Below are 18691 nucleotides of genomic sequence, written 5' to 3' on the forward strand. Positions count from 1 at the left end.
GGAGGACTGAGAAAGCTTAGTGAAAGAGGTAATCTGTCTGTCACTTTTACTAGAAAGATGAAGGGACCTCTCCCCAGGCAAAGGTAGGTGGCCTGGTCTGCATCGTATTTCCCCAAATCGTTTGCACTCCACATATTGTGGACTACCACTTCCATCATTCCTGACCACTGGCTATGTTGGCTGAGACTCATAGGTCCAAGCTGTTCTATGTCACTGTTTTCTAACTGATGGGTCACTACACCTTCCTCCAAGATGGTTCATATCGTGCATCTTTTGGAGAAGGAAGAAGAGGCAAGGACTAAGATAAAACACCAGGGAAATGGGAAGACATAAACATATTAAAAGGTAAGGATAATATATTTAAAAATTAAAGGTGGTTTCCATATTGCAGAAGAGGGTTAAAGGTGGGTCCTGGCTTTGGAAAGGTTGAAGGCCAGCAAACAAAGCTGTGGAAGAAAGCTTGAGGATTGGATCATGGATTCTGGCAATGAACAGCGAGAGGCACAGGCTCTGACCTTTGTAACCGAGTTGCTGAGCCTGTTTAACAAGCGCTAGCGAGCCTTAACTTTTGTGCAATAACGAACTGCTTCTCTTGTTTTTCCCTCTCCCATGGCTGCCTATCTGTTCTTAAAACTGCAGCCATTTGGATTTCATCACTCAGTTTCAAGATGCAACCACAGCCTGTACGTTGTTAAGGGAGATTTACCTATGAGAACAAGGTTCACATCCCCAGCTGTAATAAGCCAGCGTATTTGACTTAAGAGTTCCGCTAAATGGCAGACAGTGGCTTCTGGGTCAGATTATAACATCTCTGCTGGCTGTCTCCTTATTAATCTAAGCTTCCTACTCTTGTACCAATTCTTGTAATTGCCTCCAGACCCCAGTACGCACGCAGCCCTTAAAAGGCGTATCCTTGAGTATCCTGTGCCCTGCTGTGGAAACAAAAGTGCAGTAAGGCAAAGATTTGGTGGGAATTCAAGGGCTCATAAGCAGATTTTTGGATGAACAGAAGACTTCTTTAGGTTCAGGGGTACACTTCTAGTGTTTTGCTTTTCTATGTTGTTACTATTCCAGTGTTGAAACACGTATGCGTTATAAGCCAAAGGCAGCATTCCACCCCACCCTGCTTCATGTGCAGGGCTCAGCAAATTTTTTCAGCAGGGGCCGGTCCACCGTCCCTCAGACCTTGTGGGGGGCCAGGCTTTTTTTTAAATAAAAAAAAAAGAATGAATTCCTATGCCCCACAAATAACCCAGAGATGCATTTTAAATAAAAGCACACATTCTGCTCATGTAAAAACACACTGATTCCCGGACCGTCTGTGACCCGATTTGCGAAGGCGACGGGGCCGCATTCCAACCCCCGGGCCTTAGTTTGCCTACCCATGATGTAATGTATGTGAAGCAGATCAAGTCGTACCTGAATGGTGGAGCACTGCACATGAATATAGGGTAACTCCATAGTAACCAATATAACATTTGTAAGCTTCTTTACATAATATTTTGTGCTTTAGCCAATATTATTTGAACTCCAATTAACATTAAAATATTTCTGTGATAAATGGCTTGATCTTCCCTCCAAGAATAGCCATCCTCATGCTCGAATCCTGCTTGCTAGTTTCCCACAGGCACCTGGTTGGCCGCTTTGAGAACAGGATGCTAGACTAGATGGACTTCTTGTAAACCGCTTTGGTGTGTGTGTGTGTGTGTTTGTGTGTGTGTGTGTGTGTGTGTGTGTTTTACAATCAAGCGGTGTATAAATTTTATAAAATAAAATAAAATAGATATGCCACTGGCCTGATCCAGCAGGCTCGTCTTATGTTCTTATGCAATCTTGCATGTCACACTTCTGGTTATTTCACTCGTGTGTAAAATGCCATTTTGGAAAACTGTTTCCAGATAATGAAACTTGGGAAATTTATCTTTAAAGTGATATAGAACATGCTAACTATGAGAATGAAAAGTGGGTCTGTAGGCATTTTCATGTAGCTGCCCTGTATTTGCTGCCTAATCCACTTTGGAATAAATTTCAGATCTTCATGAAAGGAAATAGAGTATTGGGCAGGAAAGGCCACAAAGACGGAATAGCTACTGGAGCATTTCAAGTGCTACAGCCAGCCTCCTCCCCATTCCATTTCCCATACTACGTACTCACAGCTTGCCTTTCTGCTATTGCTATTCTTCCATCATCTTGTTGGGGGCAATCTTAACTTACTCCCTCCCTCTCTCACGTGTTCGCAAAGCAATGGCATCTTGAATAAAAAAAGGAGAAGCCGTTGCTCAGTAGCAGAGCACATGCTTCACATGTAGTAAGTCTGAGATTCAGAGGATTCCAGGCAGCCAAGCTGGAAAAGAACCCTGGCCAAGATCCTGAAGGGCCACTGCCAGTCAGAAGAAACAAGAAGAAAGATCGGGTTCAGTACCAGGCAGTTTCATATGCTTACATTTATTGGGCAACTTCCAGACTGGTGCTATTTTGTGGGTGGGATTCAGTCATATAGCAAATTTAGGATCTGCCATTAAAGTGGATTTGGCACTTCTTGAGCAACACTCTTCCCCTCACCCACCCCAAACCGATGTTTTGTATTTTAAAAAAATGACAGACAAATACACTGGAGTAACAGGTGATTGCCATGTCATCTTATAACCTCCCCACAAACCCAGTAAAAGCAAATCAGGATGGATGCTCACTAAACAGGTCATCTGAAAGCAACCCAGGAGTTGCACCCAAGTACCTAGGCCCCATCCTGCTACGGTAGGTACAATCCAAACACCCACCATCAAACACTGTAAGAGGACAAGCCAGAGTTACAGTAAACTCCAACAACCCACAAACATGTTTCTGTGAGAAAGCACAGCGCCGAAAGAATGAGCCAAGGGGTGGAGGGAAGTGGAAGGAAGGGAGAGAAAACATGCAGTCAGCAGCAAAATCAGTGCAGAGTAAAAGCAAGAGAAAACAGCTGCGGATTTAATGTCACCGTCATCCAGCTGCCTCTGCCTCTGCTGCTTTTCTCCAATCCAACTGAACACATTTCTGGCCGACTCCTACAAAAGCCTCCCCCTTCTCCCCAGCCCACCCCACCATAGTCCCATGATCAGAAGGAGGGACAACAGCTGCACGAGTTCCAAGAGACCCCAAAGCAGGGTGCTGGCTGTCATCCTGCATTCTTGGAGAGCATCCAGAGAGGCGGCCCTCTCCTAACACAGGGGCTGCCAGTGACTGACAAATAGCAAAGGACTACTCTATGCCAGCAGAAAGTGGGGTGAAAAAAGAAAATATTTTAATGTAAACAGGGGGGGGGTGTTCTTGTTTAATGCAATTATTTTCCAATCCACACTTTTAACGATGATTTGCTCACCCGTGATATCAGTTATCCCTGCAGACAACTCCAAGAGATTTTTCCCTAAGCTTTCTAACAGCATGATAAATCACTGGGTATATTAAGGGGTAGAATCAACGAAAGCAAGATGATAACTGTGTGGAAACAGCCTCACGGTTTGGTCAAACCCAACACCTCTCTCAGAGATCAGAACCCCTTAAGAGGAGGAGGCAGCGATACACACGGCCATTTGCAGGAAAACTGCCATACAGATGTGCATCACCAAGGGAATAAACACTCTGGATAAACAAGAGGTCAGTTCCATGGAAGCAATCTGAGAAGGAACACAGGGATAGGCAAAGTAGGGAAGCAGGGCGGGGGCCTCAAGGAAGAAACAGAAAGCAAAGGCTAAGACCTGGGAGCACTGCAAAGGGTGACCCTTCGTTGCACTGAGAAAGGGGGGGGGAGAACAGTTATGTAGGGGGTGTTGAAAGGTACAGTGCCCAAGTATGCAAAAGTGAGTAAATTGGTGTAAGACTGACCCAAAACAAACCAGCATCTGCTTCATGTTTGTATAAACATGTCACTGCCTCCAGATACAGTACCTGATTGTCAGCTAATTGTGTCCCTAGGAATCTATGAGATCCCACCCAAGGGTCTTCTGATCTCTATTTAGCTAGCTAGTGTATACTATAAAAAGGTAAAGGGACCCCTGACCATTAGGTCCAGTCGTGGACGACTCTGGGGTTGCAGCACTCATCTCGCTTTACTGGCCGAGGGAGCCGGCGTTTGTCCACAGACACTTTTTCCGGGTCATGTGGCCAGCATGACTAAGCCGCTTCTGGCGAACCAGAGCAGCGCACAGAAACACCATTTACCTTCCCGCCAGAGCGGTACCTATTTATCTACTTGCACTTTGATGTGCTTTCGAACTGCTAGGTTGGCAGGAGCTGGGACCGAGCAACAGGAGCTCACCCCGTCACAGGGATTCGAACCACCGACCTTCCGATCGGCAAGCCCTAGGCTGTGTGGTTTAGACCACAGCGCCACCCGCACCCCGCACCTGTGTATACTATAATATAGGCTTAAATGTAAAGATGTGACATGCATAAAAAATCAAAAATAAACACTTGCATTATTACCGTGCATCTGTGTCTTCTGTAATGTATGTATGTCCTGGGTATGGCAAGAGACATATCACTATGGCAACAATGTGATCAGAAACTTGGCAAGAGGCCGGAATATTTTAACGTATGAAGGGGTGACTATGTAGGGGAGTGGGTCCCCAAGATCTCAATATTTTCAGGCAAGATACATATCAATGCCCCTATGCAGAAAACACAGAGAGGCAAATGGGGACCAGGGAGAGGAGAGAGAAACCAAGGTGAGTAGACTGAAGTAAATAACCCCAAAGGCTTGATAGGCAAGTTATATGCCTTCTTATTGTAGCTTAGGAATTCAGCCGGTATGTTTGTAAGAATGTAGGCAAAAGAAATCCATACCAATTAATGGCACCTGATACGGAAGAACATACCACCTAACTTATTACTTGCTGATCTGGATGAAAATTTCTTTGTAACTCAATGTCAGCAGTAGCACAGGGTATAACTGTCGGTGCAACCAGATGAATAGAGCAGAATTTTGAAGGTTTTTGGAGACTTCCTAAAACACTATGGTTTCGTACTACCATTATGAACTCAATAAATTAAATAGCTGGATATCTATTACCACATAATCCTAAAATTATACTACTAAGCTCCTTTAAAGGTTTAACCAATGTTGTTGTTGTTTAGTCGTGTCCGACTCTTCATGACCCCATGGACCAGAGCACGCCAGGCACTCCTGTCTTCCATTGCCTCCCACAATTTGGTCAGACTCATGTTGGTAGCTTCGAGAACACTGTCCAACCATCTCATCCTCTATCGTCCCCTTCTCCTAGTGCCCTCCATCTTTCCCAACATCAGGGTCTTTTCCAGGGAGTCTACTCTTCTCATGAGGTGGCCAAAGTATTAGAGCCTCAGCTTCACGATCTGTCCTTCCATTGAGCACTCAGGACTGATTTCCTTCAGAATGGACAGGTTTGATCTTCTTGCAGTCTATGGGACTCTCAAGAGTCTCCTCCAGCACCATAATTCAAAAGCATCAATTCTTTGGCGATCAGCCTTCTTTATGGTCCAGCTCTCACTTCCATACATCACTACTGGGAAAACCAAAGCTCTAACTATACGGACCTTTGTCGGCAAGGTGATGACTCTGCTTTTTAAGATGCTGTCTAGGTTTGTCATTGCTTTTCTCCCAAAAAGATGCCACCTAGGTAAAATTAAACTACCCCACCCCCATTTTAATTGCTGACCAGCATAATAATAGCACATTAAATAAATAAGAGTTGGTCAGCAGGTTTTTAAATTTTATTTTGATGGCTTATTCATATTACACACACCTCTTTCTGTACCATATATAAAAAGGGGCCAAGTACTGGGCTGCTAAGTGCTGAAAGAAAATAAGGGGAAGGGGAAGCAGGTCCTCAAAACAAAGAGAAATAAGCATATGGTTGGATATTATCCAGAAATGTATTGTTCCCAAATATTACAAATAAAGTCTATCTTTCAACAAACCTATTTGTCGATTCTTTAATTGGTCTTCCAAAAATTAAGAGGGCATCCATTTTTTTCCAGGCTGCTGGGCACATTTTGGCAATCACAGTTAGGTTTACAATTAATTTTTAGGTCAGTGTCATTAGAAGGGGAAGAAATGGAGGGGGTGGCATTTGGAGGTTTTGCACAAAATTTGAAAGATTTATATGTACATAACATGATTTTAGGTCTTGGTTCAGATCGCAATATTTTTCATTGTGATCATGTGGCGGGCTGAGTTCCAGAATGAAGAAAGGCAGGCCATAAATCTAAATGGGCAAAATTAAACCCCCAAACAGCCCCACTGAGGGCTGAATATGCTCAGAAGCCATGCCATGCAGGCTGACTGTTTTGGGGCAGGGGAAGGAGTGAGGAAACTGGATTTGAATCTCTTAATGCAGGTCCCACTTGTAAAAATAATTGTCCTACTTCAAAACAGCAAACTGAAAAAGGCCCCTCTCTGTACACACACAGACAACCAGTCTAAAGCTGCTCTGAAATAAAGTAAGCAACTCTGACCCAGTTTCCTTTATGTTTCTTCAGAGTCATGCTACTCACATGTACTGTACTCAACTTGATTTCTCTTAAATAGGAACCGAACTTGAGATTTCATCATTCCAGTCTCACGGCAACAATATTCAGTGCACAGCAAAGGAAAAGAAAAGTTGCACAAACTGTTTGGACAGTTTGCTGAACAGTTAGCTTCGAAAGCCATTTATTCTGAAAGTAGAACTGCAATGTTGCAGCTGTACAGCTTTGCATATCTAGCCAAACATAGACTGCCCATTTTCAGTTTCTTCTCTTTTATTCCAGCAGTTATTGATGTTTTATGCTAGATTAGCTGAAACCAGGGACAATGAAATTTCCCTTCTGGCCAAAACACCTGAGCAATATATTCGAAGACCCTTTGACTTTACTGGGTGCAGGATTTCAACCCTGGTTTTTGAATGCTTCAGAGTTCTGTTAGTCCTTCATTGCATTGTTGCATAGCCAGTAAGGTAGTAAATATTAGATGGTACTGTTGCACTCAGATCCTGGTTACCGTTTTCCCACAGGCATCTGGCTGGCCTTTGTGAGAACAGGATGATGGACTAGATGGCCCACTGGCCTGATCCAGCAGAGGAAGGGTAGTTTAGAAATAAACCAGTAATAATATTTGTGAGGGACAGTAAAATCCCCATCAAAGTCAGGAACACAGGGAGTTTCCATGCGCAGAGTCAGACCATTGAGCAATCCACTATCACACACTGGCAGAGGTTCTCCAGGGTTTCAAATAGCAGCCTTTTCCAACACTACCAGGAGAAGCCTAGGATCAAACCAGATCTACTACTAAGCTACGTCGCTGCATAAAATTAGGGCCAAAGCAGACAGCGTGAGGAAAAATAACAGTGAGAGGATATTTGCTACCCTGTTTCTCATATTTTAAGACATACCCATAAAATAAGCCATAGCAGGATTTTTAAGCATTCAAGGAATATAAGCCATACCCCGAAAATAAGACATAGTGATAGGCGCAGCAGCAATGCCGGCCGCGGCAGGAGGAGGAGGAAAAAAATAAGACATCCCTTGAAAATAAGCCATGGTGTGTTTTTTTGAGGAAAAAATAAATATAAGACGTGTCTTATAATATGAGAAACACGGTAAGCATAAACCACAACTATTCTGAAATGTTTACTATTGCAAATTAAACTTTCATATATTTGCTGTAATATAATTTACAATAAGTTATATTGCAGCTCTATTTATTCGGTGACTTGCCTGAAGTTGTACTAAATAAAGCTCAGTTCCTTGTTGTTGATGAAATGGAAACCAAGCTAACATCTTTATACAACACAATGTTACATGGAAAGATCTGTATATTATTTTCCCTACACAGAAGTGCTCTCCACATGGAAGACGTATAAATGTTTGATGCATCCCCAAGCCCAAATGAGACCCCACTGGTTCTGGCTGGATGCATTCTTGCTAGTTTTATGGAAACAGCCCATTCCAAATACAGCAGTTTGTGCAAAAAAAAAAAAAAACCCAATCCTCCACCTACCAAACACTTCAGAGTTGCCAGCCCTAATGTAAATCCAGATCTGGTTATAGTACAGAGGATAATTATTCCAGTTCCTGGGGTGGGGAAGTATTTACCTATAAGACTCAACACAGACTACCTTACACAAGCAAGGGCCTCTAGCAAGTTAGGCAACAGACACTTTTCCAATTTCATTATGCATGTAATACTCTCAAATCTTTTTGGATACCAACAATACGCCCTATAAAATGTTACAGCTCTGATGGTGCAACAGACTTCCATGTGGGCGGAGCTTCCTCTTTTCCTCTTCCTCTCTCCCAACACACCTTCAAAAGCAACTCTATAAGGTTGGAGGGGGCAGGTGGATGGGAGAAAAGAAGAAAGGGGAGTCTTCTTGCACCAGCAGAACCATATTAGCATACACCGGATGCAATTAAATATTTTAAGCCTGTGTCTCAAACAAAAGGTCTCTTTTTAATTTAATGTAAATGAAAGTAGCCCCCCATTAAGGCCAAGCGCCTACAACAGGCATAGGCAAACTTGGCCCTCCAGATGTTTTGGGACTACAACTCCCATGATCCCTAGCTAACAGGACCAGCCGTCAGGGGTGATGGGAACTGTAGTCTCAAAACATCTGGAGGGCTGAGTTTGCCTATGCCTGGCCTACACTATGTAAAAAGATTGTCCCCCACATATGCCAATCCAAACTATATTTGCTCTTTCCCATAGTCTTTTTAGTCCCTTAGTCTTCTCTCATATAGTTTGTTTTAACACTCAAGTTGCTTTGCTTCTTTTTCTCTCTTTGAGAGAACAACATTTTCTTTTAAAACAACATTTTTAAAGAGTGAAGGATCAGAGTTTCCAGCGAGCATATTAGGCAAAACAAAAACATAAAACTTTACTTTTACAAAAATAAGGACAACTACCTCCATCGCTGAAAAGCTTCCCTATAATATTATATCCTGCATTATTGATTCATAATTGCAACTTGGGACTATGGTGTGGGGTGCCTTATCACTGGAACTCCCTCACAGGGAGTTCAGACAGGCAATGACTATATACAGATAATGGGTGGAATTTAACTAAATTTTACTCAGTGAACAAACGTTAATAAGTCAGTTAATAATTTCAATGGGTCTACTCTGAGTAAAACTACCACCCACATTTTATGGTGCCTGTTGAAGGCTTTCCTCTTTCAAGAGCCCTCTAAGTCAAGATTTTTATCGCCAGTTGGTATGTTTACTGGACTTGAAACTCTTTTATATATACAATTATTTTAATTATTTTTAAAAAATACATGCAATTGTTTTATATATGTTTTTATTGTAATGCAAAGTCAATTCAAAATGCTTCATGAGAATAGATTCATAAATGGAGGAAGTAATACAGTAATAGTAATAAGTTCTGACAGCTTCCCTTTCAAACTTCGCAAAACTAGCAGCAACCACCAAATGTCTCTCCAAATCAGCTCATTACAAATATATTTGAACAATGTAAGCTTAATAATAATAAACAACTAAGATTATATTTTCAAATGCATGATGCCCAGGAGTTGGGGTAAAATACATAATTCCAAAACAGTAATAAGATTCAAGAAAGTCATTCCAATAAGTCACAACTTACTTTCCACAACGAACTGTAAATCAGTCACACTTATGAATAATGCATTCCCCACCCACCCACCTGGTTTTAATGTATTGTGGGTATTTTTGTTGGTTGGATGGATGGATGGATGGAAGTCACTCTGGGTTGCCTTGGGCAAGATATAGGGAATAACAAATTTAATAAATAAAATAAAATATTCTTGCTTGCCGCAAGAGGAAATTTGTGCATTAAAAGAAAAGCTCAGCTGATGCATCAAATATCTCCAGTTGACAACCTTCCTCCGTAACCGCTGAACCAAATTGCATCAAATTACGGCAAAGTGTACCATGCCCATCAGGGAGGGATCTGGCATAATTTTTTTCCCAAAAAAGCAAACCTTTCATACCTAAAATAATGATTAAACACAAAAAGTGGTGCCCAAATTAGACATCACCAGCAGAAGCTCTGAAGACTCCAGCAGCATCCAATAGAAAGGCAGATCGCACGCTGCTGCCTCGAAAGCCGCACCACCAGATGACATCACAAAATTCCACAGCAACCAACTGAAAACAAGGCCCAACATTGCCTTGCAGACTAGGTCACTTTCCAGACTAGGCCAAGTGGAGGTAGGGGCCTGCCAGGATGGGGGTTGGGGGGCCGAATAGGTCATAGGTTAGGACAGGGTGGGCCCAATCACAGGGATGAACCGGGGGATGGGGGGAGGGACAGAACAGGGTGGGGGAGACACAGGGAATGTGCCTATGTAAACATAACACACGAAAAACAGGCGGACTCTGAAGGTGAGGGGAGTCTGAAGTGGGACTCTGAGGCTCCATTTAACAAACTGAGCCACCGCAACGCGTGGCAGGGCCAACTAGTTGTCCATATATTTGAAATGAACATCAGCTTGATCTACTCCCCACCCCACGCCGGCGGAAAACAAAATATTTCACCACCACTGAAATATGGTTTTACACTCAAGTTTTTCTATTTTAGGTCATTTGCCTCCTTGCTGCCAAAGGGGAAAAAATCCCTCTTTAAGTAGGCAAACCTACATTCACAGTTCTTGGGCAGTCTTGCAGTATTAGAACTGTGATGTATTAAAGTTTGGGCATGTACCTACACACACCTCCCAATAAAAACCAAGCACCCGCCACTGGAACAAATGAACCCGGGCAATCCAGATGAGAGCATGCAGGAATTTGCTTTGAGTGCTAGAACTAGACAGGGTGGATCTGATTTAAATCAAATTAATTTCAATCACAATTTCAATCACTACAGTAAGACTTGATTTAAATCACTAGTCAGTAAGATTTGATTTAAATCACTAGTCAATAAGACTTGATTTAAATCATTAAATTTTTTACAGAAAGACTCATTCTTGCTGGTATGATCTTAATATTTACAACCAGATGAAGGTTTCATTTTTAGAATAATAAATTTTCAGAGTAGTTTTTACAGTTATATAAAAAATTACAGATTTGGTTATACCATTAGAATTACATAGAGAGATAATTATGAAATTATTGTGAAGTTTAATAAATTAACTGTTTATATTTGGATAACTTTTCTGCTGTACTTTATTGGAAGGAGAAAAATAATCATTTCCTTAATTACAATTTAAACAATTTATTTAACTAAAGCAATAACACTATAGCATATGAATCCATGTTTGTTAACTGATGTGGTTAAACTTTTTTAAAGAAATAACAGACTGAGTTTTAGCACACATGAAAAACTTAAAAGAAATCCTTATTTCCTGATGAATAGCCTTTGGACTATAGTGTAACTTAAATAGAAAACTATCTTTAGAAAGATTTTTCCTCCAAAAGCATTTTATTTTAAAAATCCGATGTAAATAAAAAAAATCCGATTTAATTTTTTGAAAAATCTGATTATTATTATTTTTTAAAATCACTTATTTTTATCCACCCTGGAACTAGAGGACCTTAACAGTTTTTCCCCATTAAAATCCACTTCTGTTTAATCCACTTTGTCTATGTTTCAGCAGCATAATCCGAAAGGGTGGGGGTCATTTTGTTGTGGCTATTGTTAAGACAGCAAGTTCTTACAGATCTACCGCAGATCACCACAAGATGAAAATGTCATAAGGACGTCACATAGGCCCATCTAGTCCAGCATCCCGTTTTCACCTCAGTCAACCAGCAAGCAAGACATGAGCACAAGAACTGCAACTAACCATACTGCAACTAACCATGATGGGAGAGCTTAGCCACTGTGGCCAGCAGCCACTGATTGTCTTCTCCTCCATGAATCTGTCTAATCCTCTCTTAAAGCCATCCAAGCTGGTGGCCGTCACTGCCTCCTGGGGGAGCAAGTTCCATACTTTATTTAAGGATGTCACTGTATTTTGTTAAAACCACGACTAGAGCTTGTGCTAGCTTCATTCTGCGGACTAGTATTTCTTCATATGCAGAAGATTTACACACGCAAACAACAGAAAACCATTTCCAACTCTTCTTTCTCTTTTCATTTCTTTTAAACTCACACACCCCCTCAATCCATTTGAAGCAAATTACTTGGAATGAAGCCAGTTCTGCCCCATTGGCCTCTGTTTTTTTTCTTCCTTCAGTTTTAGGATAGATTTTAATGAACTCATTGTTTCTATGTGGTGGTGTTCACTTTTAATTGAATTTATATTGTCAGTCACTTGGGCGGGGGAGTGACTCAAAGTTAAGAGACAGATTATAATGAAGTCAAATGAATGAACAGACATTGGACTTAAAGAAGTCTAAACTGATGCCACTCCAGGTATTCCAGATGGACATTTAGTACTCTCACACACAAACACAATTTGCATCCTGCCCTTCTTCCAAGGAAACAGCACCTAAGAGACTGAGGATGGCCCCAAAAAGGTTTGAAAATACCTGGAAGCCTCTTCCCATTACTGAACTACAAAAACTTTGCTTATTTTTAAAACATGGTGCGCTTTACTTCAAAGAACACTTTCCAGTTTTTGTAATGTAAACCAGTAGAATGACTGGAATACACAATAAAGGGTAGGATGATAACCCAGTTCTCAGTTACTGAAACGTCAACATGTGCTGCAGTACGTAAAGGTGCAGTGCTCTCAACCCACACTGGAAAAAAGTTTCCTTTCAGCCACTATTTCTTTCCACCCTGAATGTCACATTCAGCAAAAAAAAAAAAAAACCAAGTAATTCCCTCTTTCCTACCCATGAGATTAATTCAAGAAGAGGGTCACTTCCAGGATGTGAGCTTCAGAAACTTCAAGTTGCCTGAAGACGAGGGTAGGAAAGCAATTTACATGCACTCAAACATGAGATTCATGCATATAATTCTAAAGCCAGTCAGCAACATTATGCTGCAGGTGTAAGACATTAAACCATATTATCTATAAACACATACACTAAGCTGATTTGATAACACACTAGAGCAGAACTGGCAAGTGCCTGGAAAAGCCTTTTATATGAAACCAAACCATTCAGAAGGCAACACAAATTGGGCAGTCTCTAAACATAAACTCTAACACAGCACCAAGTCAGACTCGCATCACCCTCAGTCCTTATTCAAAGACTATTTCATCCCTTGCCCTTAAAAATAAATAAATCCATCTCTTGAGCTCAAATTACCCTCCAAACCATCTGACACCTCATTGCCATCTTGATTTCCTTCAACCAGAAAAACTGCACAAGTACATTACTTATTCTCCCCAGGCTCTCTGAAAGAGGAGTGTGTAAACAATTAATGTGCATAAAAGAGTTTGCTGCCTCTGCTTTTGATAATCATTCTAACATGATGAGATGCAACATGCAAAAGCAAAGAGGCCTCACTTAAAAGCAGCAACGCAGAACACCTACCCTCCCAGCCCACTCTCTGTGCAATGAAGACTTCTGCTTACAGGCTGTGGGATTGACACCAGCACCATCAACTGCGCATCTTTGCCCCAATATGGGCCCGTCGCACGACACCCTGCCCCAGCCATGTTTATGCAGTCAAAGCAGGCCAGGCTCCCAATGACCAATCTGTACAAGAAGAAAGCGCAGCTTCACTACTTTGCTATTAAAACTTGCTGGTGGTTGTGTGTCGTTTTGCAGGAGAACATGAACATGCAGGCATGTCAAAAGTTTAGGTGTGGGAGAAGAGTAGGCAAGTTTTCCCTACTCCTGAAAATTACACTATTCATCTGAAATTTTAAAGGGGAGGGTGAGGGAGAGGGTGTATGTGGCACTTGACATAACCCAGAAACGAGCAGGAGCATTCCCCCACCTACAGATTTTTAGTTAAGCGACTTTGAACAACCATATACACACTTCCTCCCAACCCAGGCGCTCTCTCTGCCTCTGTACACACAAATACTTGCTGACACTCTCCTTCCACAAGCCTCCGATTTTAAGACTCTAGTGTTCTCCTGGTCCCTGCTCAACTGACTCTCCCCGGGATTTGAGGGTGGGGGGACAAGCCCTCCCATTCAGAGCCAAAGTTATTACTGTTGTTTCACCACCACTTCTGATTTGTTGTGGGGAGGAGATAATCTCAACCCCAGGAACTGCTTTCTACTCTGGTTTAACCAAAGATGCAAAGGGAAACTTGATGGTACACCACATCCCCTCAGAGCCTGGTGAACCCTCAGAAACCCCTTCCCATACATTCCATCAAACCCCAGGCACCCCCCTTCCCTTCCCACTCCATTTCCCCCCAACAATTCCCCATAACTAAAGATCACTCCCACACAAACACACCTTCTCTCCACTTCTCTACAGATCACCTATGGGGTGGACTTTGGTAATAGGGCACCCTGCCTGAGCAAAGGCAAAATTGAGCAAGTCCCCCCCCCAATATTTCTTATTTTCGCAATAACTGAGTAGGTACCAGTATAAAAACAGGGATGATGACGGTGATGATTACTACTGCTACAACTTTGCACCCCCTCTGCTCTGCACCCTGTGTCAGGGAACTGCCCACCCCCACCCTAAATCCACCACTGCTGGGATCTTCCATTACTCACCCGTTTTGGGGTACTTCGCCACCTTCTCTGGCATCTGACAGATCCTTCTGGGGGATCCCCTCGCTGGCCTATAGCTTTCCAGCTCCCTAGGGATCCTAGTTACCCTTTTTTTCGTTACACATCTCCCTAATCTGGGGTGGGGAGTGCAACCCCTTTGACCTGTCTGCAACCATTTGGGGGAAAGTCTTCTTCCTGCGGGGGGGGGGTACCCCCGTGTGTCCCCTTGCCCTCACACGCTCCCCTCCCCAAAAGAAGCAAACTCCCTTCTATCTGCCACAACCTCCTCTTGGCACAGAGACCTCCCCCGGGGGAGCCCTGCTCTCCAGCACCCACCATACTCCCCTGGGAGACTCACCCACCCCACGACGACCCCCCCCCAAAAAAATCGCCAGGCTTTTGCACCAACACGCCCCTGCCCCCTGCCCTGTCACCCCCAGACCCCAAAATCATACAATTCCCCCCCTCCTTCTGGTGCAGCGCCAAAAAAAACCCTACTCCCGGACCCCGCCCCCTCCTTCGCACCCACCCAAATCGCCCCTTGGCTTCCTGGCAGACCCCCCCCTCCAAAATGCACCCCGGTGCCCCGCCCCCTTCTTTAAACCTCCCCCCGCGAGCTTCTTCGCCCCCCCCAAAAAAAAATTCATTTTTTGCAAACTCCCCCACCCCAAAAGCCAAGCCTCGACCCCCGGGCTTCCCTTCCTCGCCTGACAGCTCAGCCCCTCCACCCCCGGCGGGCTCACCTGCTGCCTCCGCCGGACTCAGGCCGGGCCAAGGCCTCCCTCTCTCCTCCGCGGGGAAGGACCGGGGGTCGTCGCCTTCCTTGGCGGCGAGGAGGACCGGGCGCGCCCGGGGCCGGCGAGGAGCGCAGTGGCTGGGGCGGCCCTTCTTCTCTCCTGCTGGGGCGGCGGGTGCTGGTGGTTCTCCTCCTCCTCCTCCTTCTTCTTCTGGGGCCCCGGCTCCCTTGGCGGGGCTCCTGGGCGCCCGGGGCCCCCTGTCCAGTCCGGCTCCCTCAGCCTCCGGCGCCTGCTCCGCCTGCTCGGCTCCCGAGGGCGGGCGGAATGGCGAGGGGGCGCGGAGGAGGAGGAGGAGATGGGGCGGGACGCGGCCGAGGGGCTGGCGGAGGACGGAGAAGGGGAGGCCGCCGCCGACGCCGCCGACGAGGCGAGGGGCCCAAACCGCCTCAGCCGCGCGCCGCCATCTTGGGCTGGGTGGCAGGAGCCGCCTGAGGGGAACCGCCGACGCCGACGCCTCCTCCGGTCGCGGGCAGCAGCAGCGACACCAGGCCGCGCTCCCCTCGGCAGCAGCAGCAGCAGCCCGAACTCGACGACGACGCCTCACGCCCGCCTACCTGCCCCTCGGGAAAGAGCGCCTCTGAGCATGGGCAGAGAGCTCGCCGGGCTGCGGGCGCAGAAGCTGCCTGTATCCTCCTCACCAGGCGTTAGATGTTAACGAGAGGCTTCGTTTTAGAAGGGGGGGGGTTGAATTCTTCTGCTGCTTTTCTCCCTGCAAGTAGACGCGGGGAGGGGGGACAGCCATAGGATTGATGGGGGGGGGGTTGCAGAACCGAGTTATCTGAGACGCAGTTGCTCAGTTCAGCATTTTTTCATTTATTTACTTTATTTAGGGGGCAGCTGCCCTCCTCTGTGCCCCCCTGGCCAAACCCGCCCATGCACCCCAATTAAATATTTGAGGGGCTGCCGCCCCCCCAAAAAAAGTTGATGGGCATTGCCATTCCAGTGGTGGGTGTGTTGCATGCATAGCTGTCAAGTTTTCCCATTTCTCACGAGGAAACCTATTCAGCATAAGGGAATTTCTGTTGCACGTCAAGTGAGCAATTATGCAGGGCAGAGCTTACCTGTCTCCCCCCCCCCCATATTATATTCAAGTTGCCCCCCCCCCCCGTGACAGCCACCACCTAAGTGTGAGTGTGCTTGGCAGGATATTTAGGGCATCACCTGTCTGTGCATGTGGTCGGGGTGCTTCTGTTGTACAAGGCGCCGCTTAAGTTGACAGCGCTCTTTGAAAAGCAGTTTAAAAGTAAAATCCGTAAGCGTGGGTTACAAACGGGCAGCAGGCCAGCATCGCATTCCTGTGCGGCTTTACTTGGAAGTAAGCCCCAGTGCCGTCAGTGCGGCTTGCTCCCCAGTAAATGTGCTGAGAGGGTTGCAGAAAGCACAGCGCATTGGAGGCGAGAGGGGCTTCAGACTGTGCATGCTGAGGGGCTGTGCTGCTAGCCTGCAGGTCAGTCCATTCACACATTAAGCACAGTGGCAGCACACCCAGCTGAGCCACTGGTGGTGCTAGCTAAACGCAAACGGTCAAGCGTTTTTTATTCATGGCTAGCCTCTCTCGGCCCTCTCCTCTCCAGCTTGCAGCTTCCTGGTGAACCTCTTAGGTTTATAAATCCATATTTCCGCCCCACAATCTATGACGGACATGAAGGCTTTCTGCGTGCGGAGCATGTGCTCTGTCACTTAAGGGCAAAATAAAAGTGGTTTTGCATTTAACACGCAAGCCCTTTTAACAAATAAAAATAGCATCGGCTGAGGGTGGGGCAATAATTATCAGGGTCACAGTGGGCACAGAATGGGAACTAATCCTCGCCTCTCCATCAGAGCCCCAAGGAGAACCTTTCTTGTGAATCTGCAACTTATAAACGCTCAATAGGAGCCCGGCTGGGTCAGACCAAAGGCCTGATCCTTTGGTGAACCACGTGGGAAGCTCACAAGTATGGCACAAGCGCTCACCTGCCGTTGTCTCTCAGTGACTGGCCTTCAAGTGTACACGGCTTCCAATACATGGCATAGCATTATACAGCCATCACAAACAATAGCCTTTTCCTCCATGAATTTGTTCGATCCCCTTTTTAAACCTTCCAGGGTCGTGATTGTTACTGCCAAGGCAGCCAAGGGTGGCTTTGGAGCCCCCGGGGGGGGGGGAATTGGGCCCCCGGTAAGCGCAGACCAGCTAAAAATATTTACACAGGATATAAAACAAGTGTGTTATCTCATGTTTATGTCAATCATAAATATGATTGGATCTGTACCTGTGAGGGACAAGGGATACAGGGAAGTCCCTCCCATCTTAAGTTCCAGCCCATCCCCAAGCGCTGGAGAGAGTAGGGAGAGCTCTGCCTCCAGCGGAGAGTCAGGAAGTGGTGTCCGAGGCTCAGGCAAGGTTGCGGAGCCCATGCCCCAGGTGGGACAGGAAGTTGGGCGCACGGGGGGGGGGGAGGCCAATCCCCCCAACTCCCGAATTGCGACGCAAACGTAGGGGGAAGAGGTTGGGTCTACCAAAGCTTCTATGCTGGAAGAAAACGCGCCAATCGCCATTCGGAGGTTCTGACACCTCACCTTAAGGATGTATATTAACCGCTCTGAACACTGTAAATAATCAGCACTTAATAAAAGCCTAAAAAGACCATGCTGGAGTCGTTACTCTAGAGTAGCCACATCAGACCCTCTGACAGTACCTGTTGAGAATATGAAGAGCCTAAAGGCTCATGTCAAAAATACAATCACCCTCACAATCATTGCTGAACTAACCATACACTTTAAATTTTTAACTTGGCTGTGTAACAGGACAACTTTGTTGCATTTGCACAGTGTTCACTTACGAAAACATGTAAATGTGACTGCTCAGAGGAGATTACACTGTCATAGGCCAGAAGCGTATAGAGCCAAGAATGTTCTATTCACTCCACAAGTTTGCAAGCCATTATTCAGAATTCTGCATATACTGAATGCAAGATATATATTTTAAGTGCTACATAAAACATATGCAAGATAATGGGGCCCCGAGGCCCTTCCAAGCTCTAGCCATTTGTAGCAGCTTCCTGCCCCCCCTGCCCCCATGCATGCTGTCTCGTTGGCCCTAATTACTGCATCTTCAAGTACTGTAATCATCGCCGGAAGAAATATCAACAACCTCAGATATGGAGATGACACAACCTTGATGGCAGAAAGTGAGGAAGAATTAAAGAACCTTTTAATGAGGGTGAAAGAGGAGAGCGCAAAATGTGGTCTGAAGTTCAACATCAAAAAAACCAAGATCATGGCCACTGGTCCCATCACCTCCTGGCAAATAGAAGGGGAGGAAATGGAGGCAGTGAGAGATTTTACTTTCTTGGGCTCCTTGATCACTGC

General features: G+C 45.1%; 1 protein-coding gene across 7 annotated transcripts in view; it reads right to left on the minus strand.

The window, feature by feature from the left end:
- The window catches only part of NCOA1 (nuclear receptor coactivator 1), a 268260-nt gene extending 252505 nt beyond the window's left edge, over window positions 1-15755 (minus strand). For 4 of the 7 annotated variants that reach the window (XM_060273179.2, XM_060273187.2, XM_060273186.2 and 1 more), the window contains exon 1: window positions 15287-15755. The gene's annotated coding sequence lies outside the window, so the exon portion shown is untranslated. Of the gene's footprint in view, window positions 1-13439; window positions 13564-15286 lie in introns of all 7 variants that reach the window. The other 3 variants (XM_088666959.1, XM_060273180.2, XM_088666956.1) reach the window with 2 other exon arrangements.
- Between the last annotated feature and the right edge of the window lie 2936 nt (window positions 15756-18691).

The sequence above is a fragment of the Zootoca vivipara genome, chromosome 3 (genome assembly GCF_965207765.1).
Source record: "Zootoca vivipara chromosome 3, rZooViv2.hap1.1, whole genome shotgun sequence".
Lineage (NCBI taxonomy): Eukaryota > Metazoa > Chordata > Lepidosauria > Squamata > Lacertidae > Zootoca > Zootoca vivipara.